General features: G+C 45.1%; 14 non-coding genes across 14 annotated transcripts; all 14 read right to left on the bottom strand.

Annotated features, from left to right (window-relative positions):
* Positions 1 to 348: 348 nt before the first annotated feature.
* On the bottom strand, positions 349 to 455 carry LOC147704807 (U6 spliceosomal RNA). The gene has a single exon (XR_015297784.1). It is a non-coding gene; the product is annotated as a U6 spliceosomal RNA (small nuclear RNA).
* Positions 456 to 2,252: 1,797 nt separating this feature from the next.
* On the bottom strand, positions 2,253 to 2,359 carry LOC147704806 (U6 spliceosomal RNA). Its single transcript, XR_015297783.1, has one exon. It is a non-coding gene; the product is annotated as a U6 spliceosomal RNA (small nuclear RNA).
* Positions 2,360 to 4,156: 1,797 nt separating this feature from the next.
* LOC147704805 (U6 spliceosomal RNA) lies at positions 4,157 to 4,263 on the bottom strand. Its single transcript, XR_015297782.1, has one exon. It is a non-coding gene; the product is annotated as a U6 spliceosomal RNA (small nuclear RNA).
* A 1,797-nt stretch (positions 4,264 to 6,060) lies between these two features.
* On the bottom strand, positions 6,061 to 6,167 carry LOC147704804 (U6 spliceosomal RNA). Its single transcript, XR_015297781.1, has one exon. It is a non-coding gene; the product is annotated as a U6 spliceosomal RNA (small nuclear RNA).
* Positions 6,168 to 7,964: 1,797 nt separating this feature from the next.
* Positions 7,965 to 8,071, bottom strand: LOC147704803 (U6 spliceosomal RNA). Its single transcript, XR_015297780.1, has one exon. It is a non-coding gene; the product is annotated as a U6 spliceosomal RNA (small nuclear RNA).
* A 1,797-nt stretch (positions 8,072 to 9,868) lies between these two features.
* LOC147704802 (U6 spliceosomal RNA) lies at positions 9,869 to 9,975 on the bottom strand. The gene has a single exon (XR_015297779.1). It is a non-coding gene; the product is annotated as a U6 spliceosomal RNA (small nuclear RNA).
* A 1,797-nt stretch (positions 9,976 to 11,772) lies between these two features.
* LOC147704801 (U6 spliceosomal RNA) lies at positions 11,773 to 11,879 on the bottom strand. The gene has a single exon (XR_015297777.1). It is a non-coding gene; the product is annotated as a U6 spliceosomal RNA (small nuclear RNA).
* Positions 11,880 to 13,676: 1,797 nt separating this feature from the next.
* LOC147704800 (U6 spliceosomal RNA) lies at positions 13,677 to 13,783 on the bottom strand. The gene has a single exon (XR_015298213.1). It is a non-coding gene; the product is annotated as a U6 spliceosomal RNA (small nuclear RNA).
* Positions 13,784 to 15,580: 1,797 nt separating this feature from the next.
* Positions 15,581 to 15,687, bottom strand: LOC147704799 (U6 spliceosomal RNA). Its single transcript, XR_015297776.1, has one exon. It is a non-coding gene; the product is annotated as a U6 spliceosomal RNA (small nuclear RNA).
* Positions 15,688 to 17,484: 1,797 nt separating this feature from the next.
* On the bottom strand, positions 17,485 to 17,591 carry LOC147704798 (U6 spliceosomal RNA). Its single transcript, XR_015298341.1, has one exon. It is a non-coding gene; the product is annotated as a U6 spliceosomal RNA (small nuclear RNA).
* A 1,797-nt stretch (positions 17,592 to 19,388) lies between these two features.
* On the bottom strand, positions 19,389 to 19,495 carry LOC147704797 (U6 spliceosomal RNA). The gene has a single exon (XR_015297775.1). It is a non-coding gene; the product is annotated as a U6 spliceosomal RNA (small nuclear RNA).
* A 1,797-nt stretch (positions 19,496 to 21,292) lies between these two features.
* On the bottom strand, positions 21,293 to 21,399 carry LOC147704796 (U6 spliceosomal RNA). Its single transcript, XR_015297774.1, has one exon. It is a non-coding gene; the product is annotated as a U6 spliceosomal RNA (small nuclear RNA).
* A 1,797-nt stretch (positions 21,400 to 23,196) lies between these two features.
* LOC147704795 (U6 spliceosomal RNA) lies at positions 23,197 to 23,303 on the bottom strand. Its single transcript, XR_015297773.1, has one exon. It is a non-coding gene; the product is annotated as a U6 spliceosomal RNA (small nuclear RNA).
* A 1,797-nt stretch (positions 23,304 to 25,100) lies between these two features.
* On the bottom strand, positions 25,101 to 25,207 carry LOC147704794 (U6 spliceosomal RNA). Its single transcript, XR_015297772.1, has one exon. It is a non-coding gene; the product is annotated as a U6 spliceosomal RNA (small nuclear RNA).
* Between the last annotated feature and the right edge of the window lie 376 nt (positions 25,208 to 25,583).

The following is a 25,583-nucleotide window of genomic DNA, read 5'->3' as shown; positions in this document are numbered from 1 at the left end:
AAAGGCACTCCCAGACATCCCTGAGGCCTTCATTTGCATAGGCCCTGCCCTTCTCTTTGTCCTGCTTCCCACAAAGCAACACAACACTGCAGCAGTATAGATTTGGGGGTGGTGAAGAATAATGACAGTGAGGCTAAAAAAGAGAAAGAAAAGTCCCAGAAGTCCTGCAGGCTTCCTTGCTAAATGCAGCTGAACATAGAGCGCACCTTCTTTACTGCAAAGCAAATACATTAAAAATGTTGAGGAGAGACTAATTGAAAAATACATATTACGGGGACAGCACTGGGACCTGCTTTATTTTTTCAATTAGTCTTGAAAACAAAAAAGATTTCTCTCCTGAAAGCTGTTAAAAATATGGAACGCTTCACGAATTTGCGTGTCATCCTTGCGCAGGGGCCATGCTAATCTTCTCTGTATCGTTCCAATTTTAGTATATGTGCTGCCGAAGCGAGCACACTTTATTGATGAACTGACAATGTTTATAAACTCTCTAAATCTACAGTCTCTAGACATAGGGTGGCCTGGCAGAGATGCTCAGATGGCCAGTACGCATTCAAATCTGAGCCAATGGTCAAAAATGTATGAAGAGTAGCAATCCATTATTCTTCACTGCATTTGTGGTCCAAGACTAAACACACCGTAAGTATGTAGATTATACCAGGTTTGCAAAGGCTCCTGGTTCGGGCTACAGACAAGGAGCATTGTGACGTCACACTGCCTGTGGAACAGTGATATTAAAGGTGAAACAGCTGCACAGTAGGTTAGGTGAAGGGCTCTGAGAGTGGAAAGGCAGCATGCTTGGGTCCCTGGACAAGGTGAGCGTATGATAATGTGTCTGAATGTTCACCTGTGTTGTAATATTAAACCCCTTATTGTTGTAAACGCCTACTTACTAAGGAGTTCTCAAGCTCAGCCCCACACAGACCTGGAACTGATTATGTTAATGCAAACTATTTAAGAAACTGAGCCTGATCTAAAAGATTTCCTTGGATCTAGGACCATTTCGCCTAGCTTTTAGGTGCTTCCTTCTCCTAAAGTCCTTTGTAAAACTTGGGAAAACCTCACAGAACAGACTTCCAGGAGGTCAGATGGGTTTCCTTGTGCCTTCACACACACATACACACACTTTCTAGCCCACTTAAGGACAAAAGGATGCGTAAGTCTACATAGGGCCAGTGGCGCAATGGATAACGCGTCTGACTACGGATCAGAAGATTGTAGGTTCGACTCCTATCTGGCTCGGAAGGGTTGTAGGTCCCTGTTTGATTATATTCCTGTGGAATTTTTATTTACCTCAGACTTGTTGTAGGTTCAATATTCTCCAGCAGGACTCATCCAGCAGTTGTTCCACGGTAGAGCGCAAGTAATAGGACCACAGCTAGTTAAACGTTTCCCATTTGCTGCTGGACTCTATGTGATGGCCGTCACGTGGTGTGCTGCTTTTGTATTTCAACATGGGTCCCTGATACTCTTAATTGCGAAAAAGCTTGTTGACAAAAGTGTGTGTGCGCGAGGGTCTGTGGACGTAGGCAGGTGTGTGCACTTGAATGCTTACCCATTTACATGTGTGAGAGGAACAAACCAACTCCCTGTGGGCTGCAGGCTTACAACTGGTAGCCCCAGTAGCCAGGCAGAACCACAGGTAAGGAGAGAGAGAAAGTTGGTCCATTATTAGAGAAGGACCATAAGCATCTTGCACTGCTACCTTCTTCCCCTCTCAGCCACGATCGGCCAAGACCTCTCTATTAGGGTAGAGGGTGAACATTTCTTGGACCTCAGAAACTGAGGGATGTAGACCCAATATGTCCTCCAAGCGCCTAGACACCTGGTGCCCAATCTGGCATGGTGTTTTTCAGCTTACCCGACCAATCCGGTTGCAAGGTGGACTTTAACAATACTGCTAAAAAGGCACTCCCAGACATCCCTGAGGCCTTCATTTGCATAGGCCCTGCCCTTCTCTTTGTCCTGCTTCCCACAAAGCAACACAACACTGCAGCAGTATAGATTTGGGGGTGGTGAAGAATAATGACAGTGAGGCTAAAAAAGAGAAAGAAAAGTCCCAGAAGTCCTGCAGGCTTCCTTGCTAAATGCAGCTGAACATAGAGCGCACCTTCTTTACTGCAAAGCAAATACATTAAAAATGTTGAGGAGAGACTAATTGAAAAATACATATTACGGGGACAGCACTGGGACCTGCTTTATTTTTTCAATTAGTCTTGAAAACAAAAAAGATTTCTCTCCTGAAAGCTGTTAAAAATATGGAACGCTTCACGAATTTGCGTGTCATCCTTGCGCAGGGGCCATGCTAATCTTCTCTGTATCGTTCCAATTTTAGTATATGTGCTGCCGAAGCGAGCACACTTTATTGATGAACTGACAATGTTTATAAACTCTCTAAATCTACAGTCTCTAGACATAGGGTGGCCTGGCAGAGATGCTCAGATGGCCAGTACGCATTCAAATCTGAGCCAATGGTCAAAAATGTATGAAGAGTAGCAATCCATTATTCTTCACTGCATTTGTGGTCCAAGACTAAACACACCGTAAGTATGTAGATTATACCAGGTTTGCAAAGGCTCCTGGGTCGGGCTACAGACAAGGAGCATTGTGACGTCACGCTGCCTGTGGAACAGTGATATTAAAGGTGAAACAGCTGCACAGTAGGTTAGGTGAAGGGCTCTGAGAGTGGAAAGGCAGCATGCTTGGGTCCCTGGACAAGGTGAGCTTATGATAATGTGTCTGAATGTTCACCTGTGTTGTAATATTAAACCCCTTATTGTTGTAAACGCCTACTTACTAAGGAGTTCTCAAGCTCAGCCCCACACAGACCTGGAACTGATTATGTTAATGCAAACTATTTAAGAAACTGAGCCTGATCTAAAAGATTTCCTTGGATCTAGGACCATTTCGCCTAGCTTTTAGGTGCTTCCTTCTCCTAAAGTCCTTTGTAAAACTTGGGAAAACCTCACAGAACAGACTTCCAGGAGGTCAGATGGGTTTCCTTGTGCCTTCACACACACATACACACACTTTCTAGCCCACTTAAGGACAAAAGGATGCGTAAGTCTACATAGGGCCAGTGGCGCAATGGATAACGTGTCAGACTACGGATCAGAAGATTGTAGGTTCGACTCCTATCTGGCTCGGAAGGGTTGTAGGTCCCTGTTTGATTATATTCCTGTGGAATTTTTATTTACCTCAGACTTGTTGTAGGTTCAATATTCTCCAGCAGGACTCATCCAGCAGTTGTTCCACGGTAGAGCGCAAGTAATAGGACCACAGCTAGTTAAACGTTTCCCATTTGCTGCTGGACTCTATGTGATGGCCGTCACGTGGTGTGCTGCTTTTGTATTTCAACATGGGTCCCTGATACTCTTAATTGCGAAAAAGCTTGTTGACAAAAGTGTGTGTGCGCGAGGGTCTGTGGACGTAGGCAGGTGTGTGCACTTGAATGCTTACCCATTTACATGTGTGAGAGGAACAAACCAACTCCCTGTGGGCTGCAGGCTTACAACTGGTAGCCCCAGTAGCCAGGCAGAACCACAGGTAAGGAGAGAGAGAAAGTTGGTCCATTATTAGAGAAGGACCATAAGCATCTTGCACTGCTACCTTCTTCCCCTCTCAGCCACAATCGGCCAAGACCTCTCTATTAGGGTAGAGGGTGAACATTTCTTGGACCTCAGAAACTGAGGGATGTAGACCCAATATGTCCTCCAAGCGCCTAGACACCTGGTGCCCAATCTGGCATGGTGTTTTTCAGCTTACCCGACCAATCCGGTTGCAAGGTGGACTTTAACAATACTGCTAAAAAGGCACTCCCAGACATCCCTGAGGCCTTCATTTGCATAGGCCCTGCCCTTCTCTTTGTCCTGCTTCCCACAAAGCAACACAACACTGCAGCAGTATAGATTTGGGGGTGGTGAAGAATAATGACAGTGAGGCTAAAAAAGAGAAAGAAAAGTCCCAGAAGTCCTGCAGGCTTCCTTGCTAAATGCAGCTGAACATAGAGCGCACCTTCTTTACTGCAAAGCAAATACATTAAAAATGTTGAGGAGAGACTAATTGAAAAATACATATTACGGGGACAGCACTGGGACCTGCTTTATTTTTTCAATTAGTCTTGAAAACAAAAAAGATTTCTCTCCTGAAAGCTGTTAAAAATATGGAACGCTTCACGAATTTGCGTGTCATCCTTGCGCAGGGGCCATGCTAATCTTCTCTGTATCGTTCCAATTTTAGTATATGTGCTGCCGAAGCGAGCACACTTTATTGATGAACTGACAATGTTTATAAACTCTCTAAATCTACAGTCTCTAGACATAGGGTGGCCTGGCAGAGATGCTCAGATGGCCAGTACGCATTCAAATCTGAGCCAATGGTCAAAAATGTATGAAGAGTAGCAATCCATTATTCTTCACTGCATTTGTGGTCCAAGACTAAACACACCGTAAGTATGTAGATTATACCAGGTTTGCAAAGGCTCCTGGGTCGGGCTACAGACAAGGAGCATTGTGACGTCACGCTGCCTGTGGAACAGTGATATTAAAGGTGAAACAGCTGCACAGTAGGTTAGGTGAAGGGCTCTGAGAGTGGAAAGGCAGCATGCTTGGGTCCCTGGACAAGGTGAGCTTATGATAATGTGTCTGAATGTTCACCTGTGTTGTAATATTAAACCCCTTATTGTTGTAAACGCCTACTTACTAAGGAGTTCTCAAGCTCAGCCCCACACAGACCTGGAACTGATTATGTTAATGCAAACTATTTAAGAAACTGAGCCTGATCTAAAAGATTTCCTTGGATCTAGGACCATTTCGCCTAGCTTTTAGGTGCTTCCTTCTCCTAAAGTCCTTTGTAAAACTTGGGAAAACCTCACAGAACAGACTTCCAGGAGGTCAGATGGGTTTCCTTGTGCCTTCACACACACATACACACACTTTCTAGCCCACTTAAGGACAAAAGGATGCGTAAGTCTACATAGGGCCAGTGGCGCAATGGATAACGCGTCTGACTACGGAACAGAAGATTGTAGGTTCGACTCCTATCTGGCTCGGAAGGGTTGTAGGTCCCTGTTTGATTATATTCCTGTGAAATTTTTATTTACCTCAGACTTGTTGTAGGTTCAATATTCTCCAGCAGGACTCATCCAGCAGTTGTTCCACGGTAGAGCGCAAGTAATAGGACCACAGCTAGTTAAACGTTTCCCATTTGCTGCTGGACTCTATGTGATGGCCGTCACGTGGTGTGCTGCTTTTGTATTTCAACATGGGTCCCTGATACTCTTAATTGCGAAAAAGCTTGTTGACAAAAGTGTGTGTGCGCGAGGGTCTGTGGACGTAGGCAGGTGTGTGCACTTGAATGCTTACCCATTTACATGTGTGAGAGGAACAAACCAACTCCCTGTGGGCTGCAGGCTTACAACTGGTAGCCCCAGTAGCCAGGCAGAACCACAGGTAAGGAGAGAGAGAAAGTTGGTCCATTATTAGAGAAGGACCATAAGCATCTTGCACTGCTACCTTCTTCCCCTCTCAGCCACGATCGGCCAAGACCTCTCTATTAGGGTAGAGTGTGAACATTTCTTGGACCTCAGAAACTGAGGGATGTAGACCCAATATGTCCTCCAAGCGCCTAGATACCTGGTGCCCAATCTGGCATGGTGTTTTTCAGCTTACCCGACCAATCCGGTTGCAAGGTGGACTTTAACAATACTGCTAAAAAGGCACTCCCAGACATCCCTGAGGCCTTCATTTGCATAGGCCCTGCCCTTCTCTTTGTCCTGCTTCCCACAAAGCAACACAACACTGCAGCAGTATAGATTTGGGGGTGGTGAAGAATAATGACAGTGAGGCTAAAAAAGAGAAAGAAAAGTCCCAGAAGTCCTGCAGGCTTCCTTGCTAAATGCAGCTGAACATAGAGCGCACCTTCTTTACTGCAAAGCAAATACATTAAAAATGTTGAGGAGAGACTAATTGAAAAATACATATTACGGGGACAGCACTGGGACCTGCTTTATTTTTTCAATTAGTCTTGAAAACAAAAAAGATTTCTCTCCTGAAAGCTGTTAAAAATATGGAACGCTTCACGAATTTGCGTGTCATCCTTGCGCAGGGGCCATGCTAATCTTCTCTGTATCGTTCCAATTTTAGTATATGTGCTGCCGAAGCGAGCACACTTTATTGATGAACTGACAATGTTTATAAACTCTCTAAATCTACAGTCTCTAGACATAGGGTGGCCTGGCAGAGATGCTCAGATGGCCAGTACGCATTCAAATCTGAGCCAATGGTCAAAAATGTATGAAGAGTAGCAATCCATTATTCTTCACTGCATTTGTGGTCCAAGACTAAACACACCGTAAGTATGTAGATTATACCAGGTTTGCAAAGGCTCCTGGTTCGGGCTACAGACAAGGAGCATTGTGACGTCACACTGCCTGTGGAACAGTGATATTAAAGGTGAAACAGCTGCACAGTAGGTTAGGTGAAGGGCTCTGAGAGTGGAAAGGCAGCATGCTTGGGTCCCTGGACAAGGTGAGCGTATGATAATGTGTCTGAATGTTCACCTGTGTTGTAATATTAAACCCCTTATTGTTGTAAACGCCTACTTACTAAGGAGTTCTCAAGCTCAGCCCCACACAGACCTGGAACTGATTATGTTAATGCAAACTATTTAAGAAACTGAGCCTGATCTAAAAGATTTCCTTGGATCTAGGACCATTTCGCCTAGCTTTTAGGTGCTTCCTTCTCCTAAAGTCCTTTGTAAAACTTGGGAAAACCTCACAGAACAGACTTCCAGGAGGTCAGATGGGTTTCCTTGTGCCTTCACACACACATACACACACTTTCTAGCCCACTTAAGGACAAAAGGATGCGTAAGTCTACATAGGGCCAGTGGCGCAATGGATAACGCGTCTGACTACGGATCAGAAGATTGTAGGTTCGACGCCTATCTGGCTCGGAAGGGTTGTAGGTCCCTGTTTGATTATATTCCTGTGGAATTTTTATTTACCTCAGACTTGTTGTAGGTTCAATATTCTCCAGCAGGACTCATCCAGCAGTTGTTCCACGGTAGAGCGCAAGTAATAGGACCACAGCTAGTTAAACGTTTCCCATTTGCTGCTGGACTCTATGTGATGGCCGTCACGTGGTGTGCTGCTTTTGTATTTCAACATGGGTCCCTGATACTCTTAATTGCGAAAAAGCTTGTTGACAAAAGTGTGTGTGCGCGAGGGTCTGTGGACGTAGGCAGGTGTGTGCACTTGAATGCTTACCCATTTACATGTGTGAGAGGAACAAACCAACTCCCTGTGGGCTGCAGGCTTACAACTGGTAGCCCCAGTAGCCAGGCAGAACCACAGGTAAGGAGAGAGAGAAAGTTGGTCCATTATTAGAGAAGGACCATAAGCATCTTGCACTGCTACCTTCTTCCCCTCTCAGCCACGATCGGCCAAGACCTCTCTATTAGGGTAGAGGGTGAACATTTCTTGGACCCCAGAAACTGAGGGATGTAGACCCAATATGTCCTCCAAGCGCCTAGACACCTGGTGCCCAATCTGGCATGGTGTTTTTCAGCTTACCCGACCAATCCGGTTGCAAGGTGGACTTTAACAATACTGCTAAAAAGGCACTCCCAGACATCCCTGAGGCCTTCATTTGCATAGGCCCTGCCCTTCTCTTTGTCCTGCTTCCCACAAAGCAACACAACACTGCAGCAGTATAGATTTGGGGGTGGTGAAGAATAATGACAGTGAGGCTAAAAAAGAGAAAGAAAAGTCCCAGAAGTCCTGCAGGCTTCCTTGCTAAATGCAGCTGAACATAGAGCGCACCTTCTTTACTGCAAAGCAAATACATTAAAAATGTTGAGGAGAGACTAATTGAAAAATACATATTACGGGGACAGCACTGGGACCTGCTTTATTTTTTCAATTAGTCTTGAAAACAAAAAAGATTTCTCTCCTGAAAGCTGTTAAAAATATGGAACGCTTCACGAATTTGCGTGTCATCCTTGCGCAGGGGCCATGCTAATCTTCTCTGTATCGTTCCAATTTTAGTATATGTGCTGCCGAAGCGAGCACACTTTATTGATGAACTGACAATGTTTATAAACTCTCTAAATCTACAGTCTCTAGACATAGGGTGGCCTGGCAGAGATGCTCAGATGGCCAGTACGCATTCAAATCTGAGCCAATGGTCAAAAATGTATGAAGAGTAGCAATCCATTAATCTTCACTGCATTTGTGGTCCAAGACTAAACACACCGTAAGTATGTAGATTATACCAGGTTTGCAAAGGCTCCTGGGTCGGGCTACAGACAAGGAGCATTGTGACGTCACGCTGCCTGTGGAACAGTGATATTAAAGGTGAAACAGCTGCACAGTAGGTTAGGTGAAGGGCTCTGAGAGTGGAAAGGCAGCATGCTTGGGTCCCTGGACAAGGTGAGCATATGATAATGTGTCTGAATGTTCACCTGTGTTGTAATATTAAACCCCTTATTGTTGTAAACGCCTACTTACTAAGGAGTTCTCAAGCTCAGCCCCACACAGACCTGGAACTGATTATGTTAATGCAAACTATTTAAGAAACTGAGCCTGATCTAAAAGATTTCCTTGGATCTAGGACCATTTCGCCTAGCTTTTAGGTGCTTCCTTCTCCTAAAGTCCTTTGTAAAACTTGGGAAAACCTCACAGAACAGACTTCCAGGAGGTCAGATGGGTTTCCTTGTGCCTTCACACACACATACACACACTTTCTAGCCCACTTAAGGACAAAAGGATGCGTAAGTCTACATAGGGCCAGTGGCGCAATGGATAACGCGTCTGACTACGGATCAGAAGATTGTAGGTTCGACTCCTATCTGGCTCGGAAGGGTTGTAGGTCCCTGTTTGATTATATTCCTGTGGAATTTTTATTTACCTCAGACTTGTTGTAGGTTCAATATTCTCCAGCAGGACTCATCCAGCAGTTGTTCCACGGTAGAGCGCAAGTAATAGGACCACAGCTAGTTAAACGTTTCCCATTTGCTGCTGGACTCTATGTGATGGCCGTCACGTGGTGTGCTGCTTTTGTATTTCAACATGGGTCCCTGATACTCTTAATTGCGAAAAAGCTTGTTGACAAAAGTCTGTGTGCGCGAGGGTCTGTGGACGTAGGCAGGTGTGTGCACTTGAATGCTTACCCATTTACATGTGTGAGAGGAACAAACCAACTCCCTGTGGGCTGCAGGCTTACAACTGGTAGCCCCAGTAGCCAGGCAGAACCACAGGTAAGGAGAGAGAGAAAGTTGGTCCATTATTAGAGAAGGACCATAAGCATCTTGCACTGCTACCTTCTTCCCCTCTCAGCCACGATCGGCCAAGACCTCTCTATTAGGGTAGAGGGTGAACATTTCTTGGACCTCAGAAACTGAGGGATGTAGACCCAATATGTCCTCCAAGCGCCTAGACACCTGGTGCCCAATCTGGCATGGTGTTTTTCAGCTTACCCGACCAATCCGGTTGCAAGGTGGACTTTAACAATACTGCTAAAAAGGCACTCCCAGACATCCCTGAGGCCTTCATTTGCATAGGCCCTGCCCTTCTCTTTGTCCTGCTTCCCACAAAGCAACACAACACTGCAGCAGTATAGATTTGGGGGTGGTGAAGAATAATGACAGTGAGGCTAAAAAAGAGAAAGAAAAGTCCCAGAAGTCCTGCAGGCTTCCTTGCTAAATGCAGCTGAACATAGAGCGCACCTTCTTTACTGCAAAGCAAATACATTAAAAATGTTGAGGAGAGACTAATTGAAAAATACATATTACGGGGACAGCACTGGGACCTGCTTTATTTTTTCAATTAGTCTTGAAAACAAAAAAGATTTCTCTCCTGAAAGCTGTTAAAAATATGGAACGCTTCACGAATTTGCGTGTCATCCTTGCGCAGGGGCCATGCTAATCTTCTCTGTATCGTTCCAATTTTAGTATATGTGCTGCCGAAGCGAGCACACTTTATTGATGAACTGACAATGTTTATAAACTCTCTAAATCTACAGTCTCTAGACATAGGGTGGCCTGGCAGAGATGCTCAGATGGCCAGTACGCATTCAAATCTGAGCCAATGGTCAAAAATGTATGAAGAGTAGCAATCCATTATTCTTCACTGCATTTGTGGTCCAAGACTAAACACACCGTAAGTATGTAGATTATACCAGGTTTGCAAAGGCTCCTGGGTCGGGCTACAGACAAGGAGCATTGTGACGTCACGCTGCCTGTGGAACAGTGATATTAAAGGTGAAACAGCTGCACAGTAGGTTAGGTGAAGGGCTCTGAGAGTGGAAAGGCAGCATGCTTGGGTCCCTGGACAAGGTGAGCTTATGATAATGTGTCTGAATGTTCACCTGTGTTGTAATATTAAACCCCTTATTGTTGTAAACGCCTACTTACTAAGGAGTTCTCAAGCTCAGCCCCACACAGACCTGGAACTGATTATGTTAATGCAAACTATTTAAGAAACTGAGCCTGATCTAAAAGATTTCCTTGGATCTAGGACCATTTCGCCTAGCTTTTAGGTGCTTCCTTCTCCTAAAGTCCTTTGTAAAACTTGGGAAAACCTCACAGAACAGACTTCCAGGAGGTCAGATGGGTTTCCTTGTGCCTTCACACACACATACACACACTTTCTAGCCCACTTAAGGACAAAAGGATGCGTAAGTCTACATAGGGCCAGTGGCGCAATGGATAACGCGTCTGACTACGGATCAGAAGATTGTAGGTTCGACTCCTATCTGGCTCGGAAGGGTTGTAGGTCCCTGTTTGATTATATTCCTGTGAAATTTTTATTTACCTCAGACTTGTTGTAGGTTCAATATTCTCCAGCAGGACTCATCCAGCAGTTGTTCCACGGTAGAGCGCAAGTAATAGGACCACAGCTAGTTAAACGTTTCCCATTTGCTGCTGGACTCTATGTGATGGCCGTCACGTGGTGTGCTGCTTTTGTATTTCAACATGGGTCCCTGATACTCTTAATTGCGAAAAAGCTTGTTGACAAAAGTGTGTGTGCGCGAGGGTCTGTGGACGTAGGCAGGTGTGTGCACTTGAATGCTTACCCATTTACATGTGTGAGAGGAACAAACCAACTCCCTGTGGGCTGCAGGCTTACAACTGGTAGCCCCAGTAGCCAGGCAGAACCACAGGTAAGGAGAGAGAGAAAGTTGGTCCATTATTAGAGAAGGACCATAAGCATCTTGCACTGCTACCTTCTTCCCCTCTCAGCCACGATCGGCCAAGACCTCTCTATTAGGGTAGAGTGTGAACATTTCTTGGACCTCAGAAACTGAGGGATGTAGACCCAATATGTCCTCCAAGCGCCTAGATACCTGGTGCCCAATCTGGCATGGTGTTTTTCAGCTTACCCGACCAATCCGGTTGCAAGGTGGACTTTAACAATACTGCTAAAAAGGCACTCCCAGACATCCCTGAGGCCTTCATTTGCATAGGCCCTGCCCTTCTCTATGTCCTGCTTCCCACAAAGCAACACAACACTGCAGCAGTATAGATTTGGGGGTGGTGAAGAATAATGACAGTGAGGCTAAAAAAGAGAAAGAAAAGTCCCAGAAGTCCTGCAGGCTTCCTTGCTAAATGCAGCTGAACATAGAGCGCACCTTCTTTACTGCAAAGCAAATACATTAAAAATGTTGAGGAGAGACTAATTGAAAAATACATATTACGGGGACAGCACTGGGACCTGCTTTATTTTTTCAATTAGTCTTGAAAACAAAAAAGATTTCTCTCCTGAAAGCTGTTAAAAATATGGAACGCTTCACGAATTTGCGTGTCATCCTTGCGCAGGGGCCATGCTAATCTTCTCTGTATCGTTCCAATTTTAGTATATGTGCTGCCGAAGCGAGCACACTTTATTGATGAACTGACAATGTTTATAAACTCTCTAAATCTACAGTCTCTAGACATAGGGTGGCCTGGCAGAGATGCCCAGATGGCCAGTACGCATTCAAATCTGAGCCAATGGTCAAAAATGTATGAAGAGTAGCAATCCATTATTCTTCACTGCATTTGTGGTCCAAGACTAAACACACCGTAAGTATGTAGATTATACCAGGTTTGCAAAGGCTCCTGGGTCGGGCTACAGACAAGGAGCATTGTGACGTCACGCTGCCTGTGGAACAGTGATATTAAAGGTGAAACAGCTGCACAGTAGGTTAGGTGAAGGGCTCTGAGAGTGGAAAGGCAGCATGCTTGGGTCCCTGGACAAGGTGAGCTTATGATAATGTGTCTGAATGTTCACCTGTGTTGTAATATTAAACCCCTTATTGTTGTAAACGCCTACTTACTAAGGAGTTCTCAAGCTCAGCCCCACACAGACCTGGAACTGATTATGTTAATGCAAACTATTTAAGAAACTGAGCCTGATCTAAAAGATTTCCTTGGATCTAGGACCATTTCGCCTAGCTTTTAGGTGCTTCCTTCTCCTAAAGTCCTTTGTAAAACTTGGGAAAACCTCACAGAACAGACTTCCAGGAGGTCAGATGGGTTTCCTTGTGCCTTCACACACACATACACACACTTTCTAGCCCACTTAAGGACAAAAGGATGCGTAAGTCTACATAGGGCCAGTGGCGCAATGGATAACGCGTCTGACTACGGATCAGAAGATTGTAGGTTCGACTCCTATCTGGCTCGGAAGGGTTGTAGGTCCCTGTTTGATTATATTCCTGTGGAATTTTTATTTACCTCAGACTTGTTGTAGGTTCAATATTCTCCAGCAGGACTCATCCAGCAGTTGTTCCACGGTAGAGCGCAAGTAATAGGACCACAGCTAGTTAAACGTTTCCCATTTGCTGCTGGACTCTATGTGATGGCCGTCACGTGGTGTGCTGCTTTTGTATTTCAACATGGGTCCCTGATACTCTTAATTGCGAAAAAGCTTGTTGACAAAAGTGTGTGTGCGCGAGGGTCTGTGGACGTAGGCAGGTGTGTGCACTTGAATGCTTACCCATTTACATGTGTGAGAGGAACAAACCAACTCCCTGTGGGCTGCAGGCTTACAACTGGTAGCCCCAGTAGCCAGGCAGAACCACAGGTAAGGAGAGAGAGAAAGTTGGTCCATTATTAGAGAAGGACCATAAGCATCTTGCACTGCTACCTTCTTCCCCTCTCAGCCACGATCGGCCAAGACCTCTCTATTAGGGTAGAGGGTGAACATTTCTTGGACCTCAGAAACTGAGGGATGTAGACCCAATATGTCCTCCAAGCGCCTAGACACCTGGTGCCCAATCTGGCATGGTGTTTTTCAGCTTACCCGACCAATCCGGTTGCAAGGTGGACTTTAACAATACTGCTAAAAAGGCACTCCCAGACATCCCTGAGGCCTTCATTTGCATAGGCCCTGCCCTTCTCTTTGTCCTGCTTCCCACAAAGCAACACAACACTGCAGCAGTATAGATTTGGGGGTGGTGAAGAATAATGACAGTGAGGCTAAAAAAGAGAAAGAAAAGTCCCAGAAGTCCTGCAGGCTTCCTTGCTAAATGCAGCTGAACATAGAGCGCACCTTCTTTACTGCAAAGCAAATACATTAAAAATGTTGAGGAGAGACTAATTGAAAAATACATATTACGGGGACAGCACTGGGACCTGCTTTATTTTTTCAATTAGTCTTGAAAACAAAAAAGATTTCTCTCCTGAAAGCTGTTAAAAATATGGAATGCTTCACGAATTTGCGTGTCATCCTTGCGCAGGGGCCATGCTAATCTTCTCTGTATCGTTCCAATTTTAGTATATGTGCTGCCGAAGCGAGCACACTTTATTGATGAACTGACAATGTTTATAAACTCTCTAAATCTACAGTCTCTAGACATAGGGTGGCCTGGCAGAGATGCTCAGATGGCCAGTACGCATTCAAATCTGAGCCAATGGTCAAAAATGTATGAAGAGTAGCAATCCATTATTCTTCACTGCATTTGTGGTCCAAGACTAAACACACCGTAAGTATGTAGATTATACCAGGTTTGCAAAGGCTCCTGGGTCGGGCTACAGACAAGGAGCATTGTGACGTCACGCTGCCTGTGGAACAGTGATATTAAAGGTGAAACAGCTGCACAGTAGGTTAGGTGAAGGGCTCTGAGAGTGGAAAGGCAGCATGCTTGGGTCCCTGGACAAGGTGAGCTTATGATAATGTGTCTGAATGTTCACCTGTGTTGTAATATTAAACCCCTTATTGTTGTAAACGCCTACTTACTAAGGAGTTCTCAAGCTCAGCCCCACACAGACCTGGAACTGATTATGTTAATGCAAACTATTTAAGAAACTGAGCCTGATCTAAAAGATTTCCTTGGATCTAGGACCATTTCGCCTAGCTTTTAGGTGCTTCCTTCTCCTAAAGTCCTTTGTAAAACTTGGGAAAACCTCACAGAACAGACTTCCAGGAGGTCAGATGGGTTTCCTTGTGCCTTCACACACACATACACACACTTTCTAGCCCACTTAAGGACAAAAGGATGCATAAGTCTACATAGGGCCAGTGGCGCAATGGATAACGCGTCTGACTACGGATCAGAAGATTGTAGGTTCGACTCCTATCTGGCTCGGAAGGGTTGTAGGTCCCTGTTTGATTATATTCCTGTGGAATTTTTATTTACCTCAGACTTGTTGTAGGTTCAATATTCTCCAGCAGGACTCATCCAGCAGTTGTTCCACGGTAGAGCGCAAGTAATAGGACCACAGCTAGTTAAACGTTTCCCATTTGCTGCTGGACTCTATGTGATGGCCGTCATGTGGTGTGCTGCTTTTGTATTTCAACATGGGTCCCTGATACTCTTAATTGCGAAAAAGCTTGTTGACAAAAGTGTGTGTGCGCGAGGGTCTGTGGACGTAGGCAGGTGTGTGCACTTGAATGCTTACCCATTTACATGTGTGAGAGGAACAAACCAACTCCCTGTGGGCTGCAGGCTTACAACTGGTAGCCCCAGTAGCCAGGCAGAACCACAGGTAAGGAGAGAGAGAAAGTTGGTCCATTATTAGAGAAGGACCATAAGCATCTTGCACTGCTACCTTCTTCCCCTCTCAGCCACGATCGGCCAAGACCTCTCTATTAGGGTAGAGGGTGAACATTTCTTGGACCTCAGAAACTGAGGGATGTAGACCCAATATGTCCTCCAAGCGCCTAGACACCTGGTGCCCAATCTGGCATGGTGTTTTTCAGCTTACCCGACCAATCCGGTTGCAAGGTGGACTTTAACAATACTGCTAAAAAGGCACTCCCAGACATCCCTGAGGCCTTCATTTGCATAGGCCCTGCCCTTCTCTTTGTCCTGCTTCCCACAAAGCAACACAACACTGCAGCAGTATAGATTTGGGGGTGGTGAAGAATAATGACAGTGAGGCTAAAAAAGAGAAAGAAAAGTCCCAGAAGTCCTGCAGGCTTCCTTGCTAAATGCAGCTGAACATAGAGCGCACCTTCTTTACTGCAAAGCAAATACATTAAAAATGTTGAGGAGAGACTAATTGAAAAATACATATTACGGGGACAGCACTGGGACCTGCTTTATTTTTTCAATTAGTCTTGAAAACAAAAAAGATTTCTCTCCTGAAAGCTGTTAAAAATATGGAACGCTTCACGAATTTGCGTGTCATCCTTGCGCAGGGGCCATGCTAATCTTCTCTGTATCGTTCCAATTTTAGTATATGTGCTGCCGAAGCGAGCACACTTTATTGATGAACTGACAATGTTTATAAACTCTCTAAATCTACAGTCTCTAGACATAGGGTGGCCTGGCAGAGATGCTCAGATGGCCAGTACGCATTCAAATCTGAGCCAATGGCCAAAAATGTATGAAGAGTAGCAATCCATTATTCTTCACTGCATTTGTGGTCCAAGACTAAACACACCGTAAGTATGTAGATTATACCAGGTTTGCAAAGGCTCCTGGGTCGGGCTACAGACAAGGAGCATTGTGACGTCACGCTGCCTGTGGAACAGTGATATTAAAGGTGAAACAGCTGCACAGTAGGTTAGGTGAAGGGCTCTGAGAGTGGAAAGGCAGCATGCTTGGGTCCCTGGACAAGGTGAGCATATGATAATGTGTCTGAATGTTCACCTGTGTTGTAATATTAAACCCCTTATTGTTGTAAACGCCTACTTACTAAGGAGTTCTCAAGCTCAGCCCCACACAGACCTGGAACTGATTATGTTAATGCAAACTATTTAAGAAACTGAGCCTGATCTAAAAGATTTCCTTGGATCTAGGACCATTTCGCCTAGCTTTTAGGTGCTTCCTTCTCCTAAAGTCCTTTGTAAAACTTGGGAAAACCTCACAGAACAGACTTCCAGGAGGTCAGATGGGTTTCCTTGTGCCTTCACACACACATACACACACTTTCTAGCCCACTTAAGGACAAAAGGATGCGTAAGTCTACATAGGGCCAGTGGCGCAATGGATAACGCGTCTGACTACGGATCAGAAGATTGTAGGTTCGACTCCTATCTGGCTCGGAAGGGTTGTAGGTCCCTGTTTGATTATATTCCTGTGGAATTTTTATTTACCTCAGACTTGTTGTAGGTTCAATATTCTCCAGCAGGACTCATCCAGCAGTTGTTCCACGGTAGAGCGCAAGTAATAGGACCACAGCTAGTTAAACGTTTCCCATTTGCTGCTGGACTCTATGTGATGGCCGTCACGTGGTGTGCTGCTTTTGTATTTCAACATGGGTCCCTGATACTCTTAATTGCGAAAAAGCTTGTTGACAAAAGTCTGTGTGCGCGAGGGTCTGTGGACGTAGGCAGGTGTGTGCACTTGAATGCTTACCCATTTACATGTGTGAGAGGAACAAACCAACTCCCTGTGGGCTGCAGGCTTACAACTGGTAGCCCCAGTAGCCAGGCAGAACCACAGGTAAGGAGAGAGAGAAAGTTGGTCCATTATTAGAGAAGGACCATAAGCATCTTGCACTGCTACCTTCTTCCCCTCTCAGCCACGATCGGCCAAGACCTCTCTATTAGGGTAGAGGGTGAACATTTCTTGGACCTCAGAAACTGAGGGATGTAGACCCAATATGTCCTCCAAGCGCCTAGACACCTGGTGCCCAATCTGGCATGGTGTTTTTCAGCTTACCCGACCAATCCGGTTGCAAGGTGGATTTTAACAATACTGCTAAAAAGGCACTCCCAGACATCCCTGAGGCCTTCATTTGCATAGGCCCTGCCCTTCTCTTTGTCCTGCTTCCCACAAAGCAACACAACACTGCAGCAGTATAGATTTGGGGGTGGTGAAGAATAATGACAGTGAGGCTAAAAAAGAGAAAGAAAAGTCCCAGAAGTCCTGCAGGCTTCCTTGCTAAATGCAGCTGAACATAGAGCGCACCTTCTTTACTGCAAAGCAAATACATTAAAAATGTTGAGGAGAGACTAATTGAAAAATACATATTACGGGGACAGCACTGGGACCTGCTTTATTTTTTCAATTAGTCTTGAAAACAAAAAAGATTTCTCTCCTGAAAGCTGTTAAAAATATGGAACGCTTCACGAATTTGCGTGTCATCCTTGCGCAGGGGCCATGCTAATCTTCTCTGTATCGTTCCTATTTTAGTATATGTGCTGCCGAAGCGAGCACACTTTATTGATGAACTGACAATGTTTATAAACTCTCTAAATCTACAGTCTCTAGACATAGGGTGGCCTGGCAGAGATGCTCAGATGGCCAGTACGCATTCAAATCTGAGCCAATGGTCAAAAATGTATGAAGAGTAGCAATCCATTATTCTTCACTGCATTTGTGGTCCAAGACTAAACACACCGTAAGTATGTAGATTATACCAGGTTTGCAAAGGCTCCTGGGTCGGGCTACAGACAAGGAGCATTGTGACGTCACGCTGCCTGTGGAACAGTGATATTAAAGGTGAAACAGCTGCACAGTAGGTTAGGTGAAGGGCTCTGAGAGTGGAAAGGCAGCATGCTTGGGTCCCTGGACAAGGTGAGCTTATGATAATGTGTCTGAATGTTCACCTGTGTTGTAATATTAAACCCCTTATTGTTGTAAACGCCTACTTACTAAGGAGTTCTCAAGCTCAGCCCCACACAGACCTGGAACTGATTATGTTAATGCAAACTATTTAAGAAACTGAGCCTGATCTAAAAGATTTCCTTGGATCTAGGACCATTTCGCCTAGCTTTTAGGTGCTTCCTTCTCCTAAAGTCCTTTGTAAAACTTGGGAAAACCTCACAGAACAGACTTCCAGGAGGTCAGATGGGTTTCCTTGTGCCTTCACACACACATACACACACTTTCTAGCCCACTTAAGGACAAAAGGATGCGTAAGTCTACATAGGGCCAGTGGCGCAATGGATAACGCGTCTGACTACGGATCAGAAGATTGTAGGTTCGACTCCTATCTGGCTCGGAAGGGTTGTAGGTCCCTGTTTGATTATATTCCTGTGGAATTTTTATTTACCTCAGACTTGTTGTAGGTTCAATATTCTCCAGCAGGACTCATCCAGCAGTTGTTCCACGGTAGAGCGCAAGTAATAGGACCACAGCTAGTTAAACGTTTCCCATTTGCTGCTGGACTCTATGTGATGGCCGTCACGTGGTGTGCTGCTTTTGTATTTCAACATGGGTCCCTGATACTCTTAATTGCGAAAAAGCTTGTTGACAAAAGTGTGTGTGCGCGAGGGTCTGTGGACGTAGGTAGGTGTGTGCACTTGAATGCTTACCCATTTACATGTGTGAGAGGAACAAACCAACTCCCTGTGGGCTGCAGGCTTACAACTGGTAGCCCCAGTAGCCAGGCAGAACCACAGGTAAGGAGAGAGAGAAAGTTGGTCCATTATTAGAGAAGGACCATAAGCATCTTGCACTGCTACCTTCTTCCCCTCTCAGCCACGATCGGCCAAGACCTCTCTATTAGGGTAGAGGGTGAACATTTCTTGGACCTCAGAAACTGAGGGATGTAGACCCAATATGTCCTCCAAGCGCCTAGACACCTGGTGCCCAATCTGGCATGGTGTTTTTCAGCTTACCCGACCAATCCGGTTGCAAGGTGGACTTTAACAATACTGCTAAAAAGGCACTCCCAGACATCCCTGAGGCCTTCATTTGCATAGGCCCTGCCCTTCTCTTTGTCCTGCTTCCCACAAAGCAACACAACACTGCAGCAGTATAGATTTGGGGGTGGTGAAGAATAATGACAGTGAGGCTAAAAAAGAGAAAGAAAAGTCCCAGAAGTCCTGCAGGCTTCCTTGCTAAATGCAGCTGAACATAGAGCGCACCTTCTTTACTGCAAAGCAAATACATTAAAAATGTTGAGGAGAGACTAATTGAAAAATACATATTACGGGGACAGCACTGGGACCTGCTTTATTTTTTCAATTAGTCTTGAAAACAAAAAAGATTTCTCTCCTGAAAGCTGTTAAAAATATGGAACGCTTCACGAATTTGCGTGTCATCCTTGCGCAGGGGCCATGCTAATCTTCTCTGTATCGTTCCAATTTTAGTATATGTGCTGCCGAAGCGAGCACACTTTATTGATGAACTGACAATGTTTATAAACTCTCTAAATCTACAGTCTCTAGACATAGGGTGGCCTGGCAGAGATGCTCAGATGGCCAGTACACATTCAAATCTGAGCCAATGGTCAAAAATGTATGAAGAGTAGCAATCCATTATTCTTCACTGCATTTGTGGTCCAAGACTAAACACACCGTAAGTATGTAGATTATACCAGGTTTGCAAAGGCTCCTGGTTCGGGCTACAGACAAGGAGCATTGTGACGTCACACTGCCTGTGGAACAGTGATATTAAAGGTGAAACAGCTGCACAGTAGGTTAGGTGAAGGGCTCTGAGAGTGGAAAGGCAGCATGCTTGGGTCCCTGGACAAGGTGAGCGTATGATAATGTGTCTGAATGTTCACCTGTGTTGTAATATTAAACCCCTTATTGTTGTAAACGCCTACTTACTAAGGAGTTCTCAAGCTCAGCCCCACACAGACCTGGAACTGATTATGTTAATGCAAACTATTTAAGAAACTGAGCCTGATCTAAAAGATTTCCTTGGATCTAGGACCATTTCGCCTAGCTTTTAGGTGCTTCCTTCTCCTAAAGTCCTTTGTAAAACTTGGGAAAACCTCACAGAACAGACTTCCAGGAGGTCAGATGGGTTTCCTTGTGCCTTCACACACACATACACACACTTTCTAGCCCACTTAAGGACAAAAGGATGCGTAAGTCTACATAGGGCCAGTGGCGCAATGGATAACGCGTCTGACTACGGATCAGAAGATTGTAGGTTCGACTCCTATCTGGCTTGGAAGGGTTGTAGGTCCCTGTTTGATTATATTCCTGAGGAATTTTTATTTACCTCAGACTTGTTGTAGGTTCAATATTCTCCAGCAGGACTCATCCAGCAGTTGTTCCACGGTAGAGCGCAAGTAATAGGACCACAGCTAGTTAAACGTTTCCCATTTGCTGCTGGACTCTATGTGATGGCCGTCACGTGGTGTGCTGCTTTTGTATTTCAACATGGGTCCCTGATACTCTTAATTGCGAAAAAGCTTGTTGACAAAAGTGTGTGTGCGCGAGGGTCTGTGGACGTAGGCAGGTGTGTGCACTTGAATGCTTACCCATTTACATGTGTGAGAGGAACAAACCAACTCCCTGTGGGCTGCAGGCTTACAACTGGTAGCCCCAGTAGCCAGGCAGAACCACAGGTAAGGAGAGAGAGAAAGTTGGTCCATTATTAGAGAAGGACCATAAGCATCTTGCACTGCTACCTTCTTCCCCTCTCAGCCACAATCGGCCAAGACCTCTCTATTAGGGTAGAGGGTGAACATTTCTTGGACCTCAGAAACTGAGGGATGTAGACCCAATATGTCCTCCAAGCGCCTAGACACCTGGTGCCCAATCTGGCATGGTGTTTTTCAGCTTACCCGACCAATCCGGTTGCAAGGTGGACTTTAACAATACTGCTAAAAAGGCACTCCCAGACATCCCTGAGGCCTTCATTTGCATAGGCCCTGCCCTTCTCTTTGTCCTGCTTCCCACAAAGCAACACAACACTGCAGCAGTATAGATTTGGGGGTGGTGAAGAATAATGACAGTGAGGCTAAAAAAGAGAAAGAAAAGTCCCAGAAGTCCTGCAGGCTTCCTTGCTAAATGCAGCTGAACATAGAGCGCACCTTCTTTACTGCAAAGCAAATACATTAAAAATGTTGAGGAGAGACTAATTGAAAAATACATATTACGGGGACAGCACTGGGACCTGCTTTATTTTTTCAATTAGTCTTGAAAACAAAAAAGATTTCTCTCCTGAAAGCTGTTAAAAATATGGAACGCTTCACGAATTTGCGTGTCATCCTTGCGCAGGGGCCATGCTAATCTTCTCTGTATCGTTCCAATTTTAGTATATGTGCTGCCGAAGCGAGCACACTTTATTGATGAACTGACAATGTTTATAAACTCTCTAAATCTACAGTCTCTAGACATAGGGTGGCCTGGCAGAGATGCTCAGATGGCCAGTACGCATTCAAATCTGAGCCAATGGTCAAAAATGTATGAAGAGTAGCAATCCATTATTCTTCACTGCATTTGTGGTCCAAGACTAAACACACCGTAAGTATGTAGATTATACCAGGTTTGCAAAGGCTCCTGGGTCGGGCTACAGACAAGGAGCATTGTGACGTCACGCTGCCTGTGGAACAGTGATATTAAAGGTGAAACAGCTGCACAGTAGGTTAGGTGAAGGGCTCTGAGAGTGGAAAGGCAGCATGCTTGGGTCCCTGGACAAGGTGAGCTTATGATAATGTGTCTGAATGTTCACCTGTGTTGTAATATTAAACCCCTTATTGTTGTAAACGCCTACTTACTAAGGAGTTCTCAAGCTCAGCCCCACACAGACCTGGAACTGATTATGTTAATGCAAACTATTTAAGAAACTGAGCCTGATCTAAAAGATTTCCTTGGATCTAGGACCATTTCGCCTAGCTTTTAGGTGCTTCCTTCTCCTAAAGTCCTTTGTAAAACTTGGGAAAACCTCACAGAACAGACTTCCAGGAGGTCAGATGGGTTTCCTTGTGCCTTCACACACACATACACACACTTTCTAGCCCACTTAAGGACAAAAGGATGCGTAAGTCTACATAGGGCCAGTGGCGCAATGGATAACGCGTCTGACTACGGATCAGAAGATTGTAGGTTCGACTCCTATCTGGCTCGGAAGGGTTGTAGGTCCCTGTTTGATTATATTCCTGTGGAATTTTTATTTACCTCAGACTTGTTGTAGGTTCAATATTCTCCAGCAGGACTCATCCAGCAGTTGTTCCACGGTAGAGCGCAAGTAATAGGACCACAGCTAGTTAAACGTTTCCCATTTGCTGCTGGACTCTATGTGATGGCCGTCACGTGGTGTGCTGCTTTTGTATTTCAACATGGGTCCCTGATACTCTTAATTGCGAAAAAGCTTGTTGACAAAAGTGTGTGTGCGCGAGGGTCTGTGGACGTAGGCAGGTATGTGCACTTGAATGCTTACCCATTTACATGTGTGAGAGGAACAAACCAACTCCCTGTGGGCTGCAGGCTTACAACTGGTAGCCCCAGTAGCCAGGCAGAACCACAGGTAAGGAGAGAGAGAAAGTTGGTCCATTATTAGAGAAGGACCATAAGCATCTTGCACTGCTACCTTCTTCCCCTCTCAGCCACGATCGGCCAAGACCTCTCTATTAGGGTAGAGGGTGAACATTTCTTGGACCTCAGAAACTGAGGGATGTAGACCCAATATGTCCTCCAAGCGCCTAGACACCTGGTGCCCAATCTGGCATGGTGTTTTTCAGCTTACCCGACCAATCCGGTTGCAAGGTGGACTTTAACAATACTGCTAAAAAGGCACTCCCAGACATCCCTGAGGCCTTCATTTGCATAGGCCCTGCCCTTCTCTTTGTCCTGCTTCCCACAAAGCAACACAACACTGCAGCAGTATAGATTTGGGGGTGGTGAAGAATAATGACAGTGAGGCTAAAAAAGAGAAAGAAAAGTCCCAGAAGTCCTGCAGGCTTCCTTGCTAAATGCAGCTGAACATAGAGCGCACCTTCTTTACTGCAAAGCAAATACATTAAAAATGTTGAGGAGAGACTAATTGAAAAATACATATTACGGGGACAGCACTGGGACCTGCTTTATTTTTTCAATTAGTCTTGAAAACAAAAAAGATTTCTCTCCTGAAAGCTGTTAAAAATATGGAACGCTTCACGAATTTGCGTGTCATCCTTGCGCAGGGGCCATGCTAATCTTCTCTGTATCGTTCCAATTTTAGTATATGTGCTGCCGAAGCGAGCACACTTTATTGATGAACTGACAATGTTTATAAACTCTCTAAATCTACAGTCTCTAGACATAGGGTGGCCTGGCAGAGATGCTCAGATGGCCAGTACGCATTCAAATCTGAGCCAATGGTCAAAAATGTATGAAGAGTAGCAATCCATTATTCTTCACTGCATTTGTGGTCCAAGACTAAACACACCGTAAGTATGTAGATTATACCAGGTTTGCAAAGGCTCCTGGGTCGGGCTACAGACAAGGAGCATTGTGACGTCACGCTGCCTGTGGAACAGTGATATTAAAGGTGAAACAGCTGCACAGTAGGTTAGGTGAAGGGCTCTGAGAGTGGAAAGGCAGCATGCTTGGGTCCCTGGACAAGGTGAGCTTATGATAATGTGTCTGAATGTTCACCTGTGTTGTAATATTAAACCCCTTATTGTTGTAAACGCCTACTTACTAAGGAGTTCTCAAGCTCAGCCCCACACAGACCTGGAACTGATTATGTTAATGCAAACTATTTAAGAAACTGAGCCTGATCTAAAAGATTTCCTTGGATCTAGGACCATTTCGCCTAGCTTTTAGGTGCTTCCTTCTCCTAAAGTCCTTTGTAAAACTTGGGAAAACCTCACAGAACAGACTTCCAGGAGGTCAGATGGGTTTCCTTGTGCCTTCACACACACATACACACACTTTCTAGCCCACTTAAGGACAAAAGGATGCGTAAGTCTACATAGGGCCAGTGGCGCAATGGATAACGCGTCTGACTACGGATCAGAAGATTGTAGGTTCAACTCCTATCTGGCTCGGAAGGGTTGTAGGTCCCTGTTTGATTATATTCCTGTGGAATTTTTATTTACCTCAGACTTGTTGTAGGTTCAATATTCTCCAGCAGGACTCATCCAGCAGTTGTTCCACGGTAGAGCGCAAGTAATAGGACCACAGCTAGTTAAACGTTTCCCATTTGCTGCTGGACTCTATGTGATGGCCGTCACGTGGTGTGCTGCTTTTGTATTTCAACATGGGTCCCTGATACTCTTAATTGCGAAAAAGCTTGTTGACAAAAGTGTGTGTGCGCGAGGGTCTGTGGACGTAGGTAGGTGTGTGCACTTGAATGCTTACCCATTTACATGTGTGAGAGGAACAAACCAACTCCCTGTGGGCTGCAGGCTTACAACTGGTAGCCCCAGTAGCCAGGCAGAACCACAGGTAAGGAGAGAGAGAAAGTTGGTCCATTATTAGAGAAGGACCATAAGCATCTTGCACTGCTACCTTCTTCCCCTCTCAGCCACGATCGGCCAAGACCTCTCTATTAGGGTAGAGGGTGAACATTTCTTGGACCTCAGAAACTGAGGGATGTAGACCCAATATGTCCTCCAAGCGCCTAGACACCTGGTGCCCAATCTGGCATGGTGTTTTTCAGCTTACCCGACCAATCCGGTTGCAAGGTGGACTTTAACAATACTGCTAAAAAGGCACTCCCAGACATCCCTGAGGCCTTCATTTGCATAGGCCCTGCCCTTCTCTTTGTCCTGCTTCCCACAAAGCAACACAACACTGCAGCAGTATAGATTTGGGGGTGGTGAAGAATAATGACAGTGAGGCTAAAAAAGAGAAAGAAAAGTCCCAGAAGTCCTGCAGGCTTCCTTGCTAAATGCAGCTGAACATAGAGCGCACCTTCTTTACTGCAAAGCAAATACATTAAAAATGTTGAGGAGAGACTAATTGAAAAATACATATTACGGGGACAGCACTGGGACCTGCTTTATTTTTTCAATTAGTCTTGAAAACAAAAAAGATTTCTCTCCTGAAAGCTGTTAAAAATATGGAACGCTTCACGAATTTGCGTGTCATCCTTGCGCAGGGGCCATGCTAATCTTCTCTGTATCGTTCCAATTTTAGTATATGTGCTGCCGAAGCGAGCACACTTTATTGATGAACTGACAATGTTTATAAACTCTCTAAATCTACAGTCTCTAGACATAGGGTGGCCTGGCAGAGATGCTCAGATGGCCAGTACACATTCAAATCTGAGCCAATGGTCAAAAATGTATGAAGAGTAGCAATCCATTATTCTTCACTGCATTTGTGGTCCAAGACTAAACACACCGTAAGTATGTAGATTATACCAGGTTTGCAAAGGCTCCTGGTTCGGGCTACAGACAAGGAGCATTGTGACGTCACACTGCCTGTGGAACAGTGATATTAAAGGTGAAACAGCTGCACAGTAGGTTAGGTGAAGGGCTCTGAGAGTGGAAAGGCAGCATGCTTGGGTCCCTGGACAAGGTGAGCGTATGATAAT

This window comes from Lissotriton vulgaris, chromosome 7 (assembly GCF_964263255.1).
Source record: "Lissotriton vulgaris chromosome 7, aLisVul1.2, whole genome shotgun sequence".
Taxonomy (NCBI): Eukaryota; Metazoa; Chordata; class Amphibia; order Caudata; family Salamandridae; genus Lissotriton; species Lissotriton vulgaris.
Note: the sequence above shows the minus strand (reverse complement) of the source record. Positions and strands in the feature narration are given on the sequence as shown.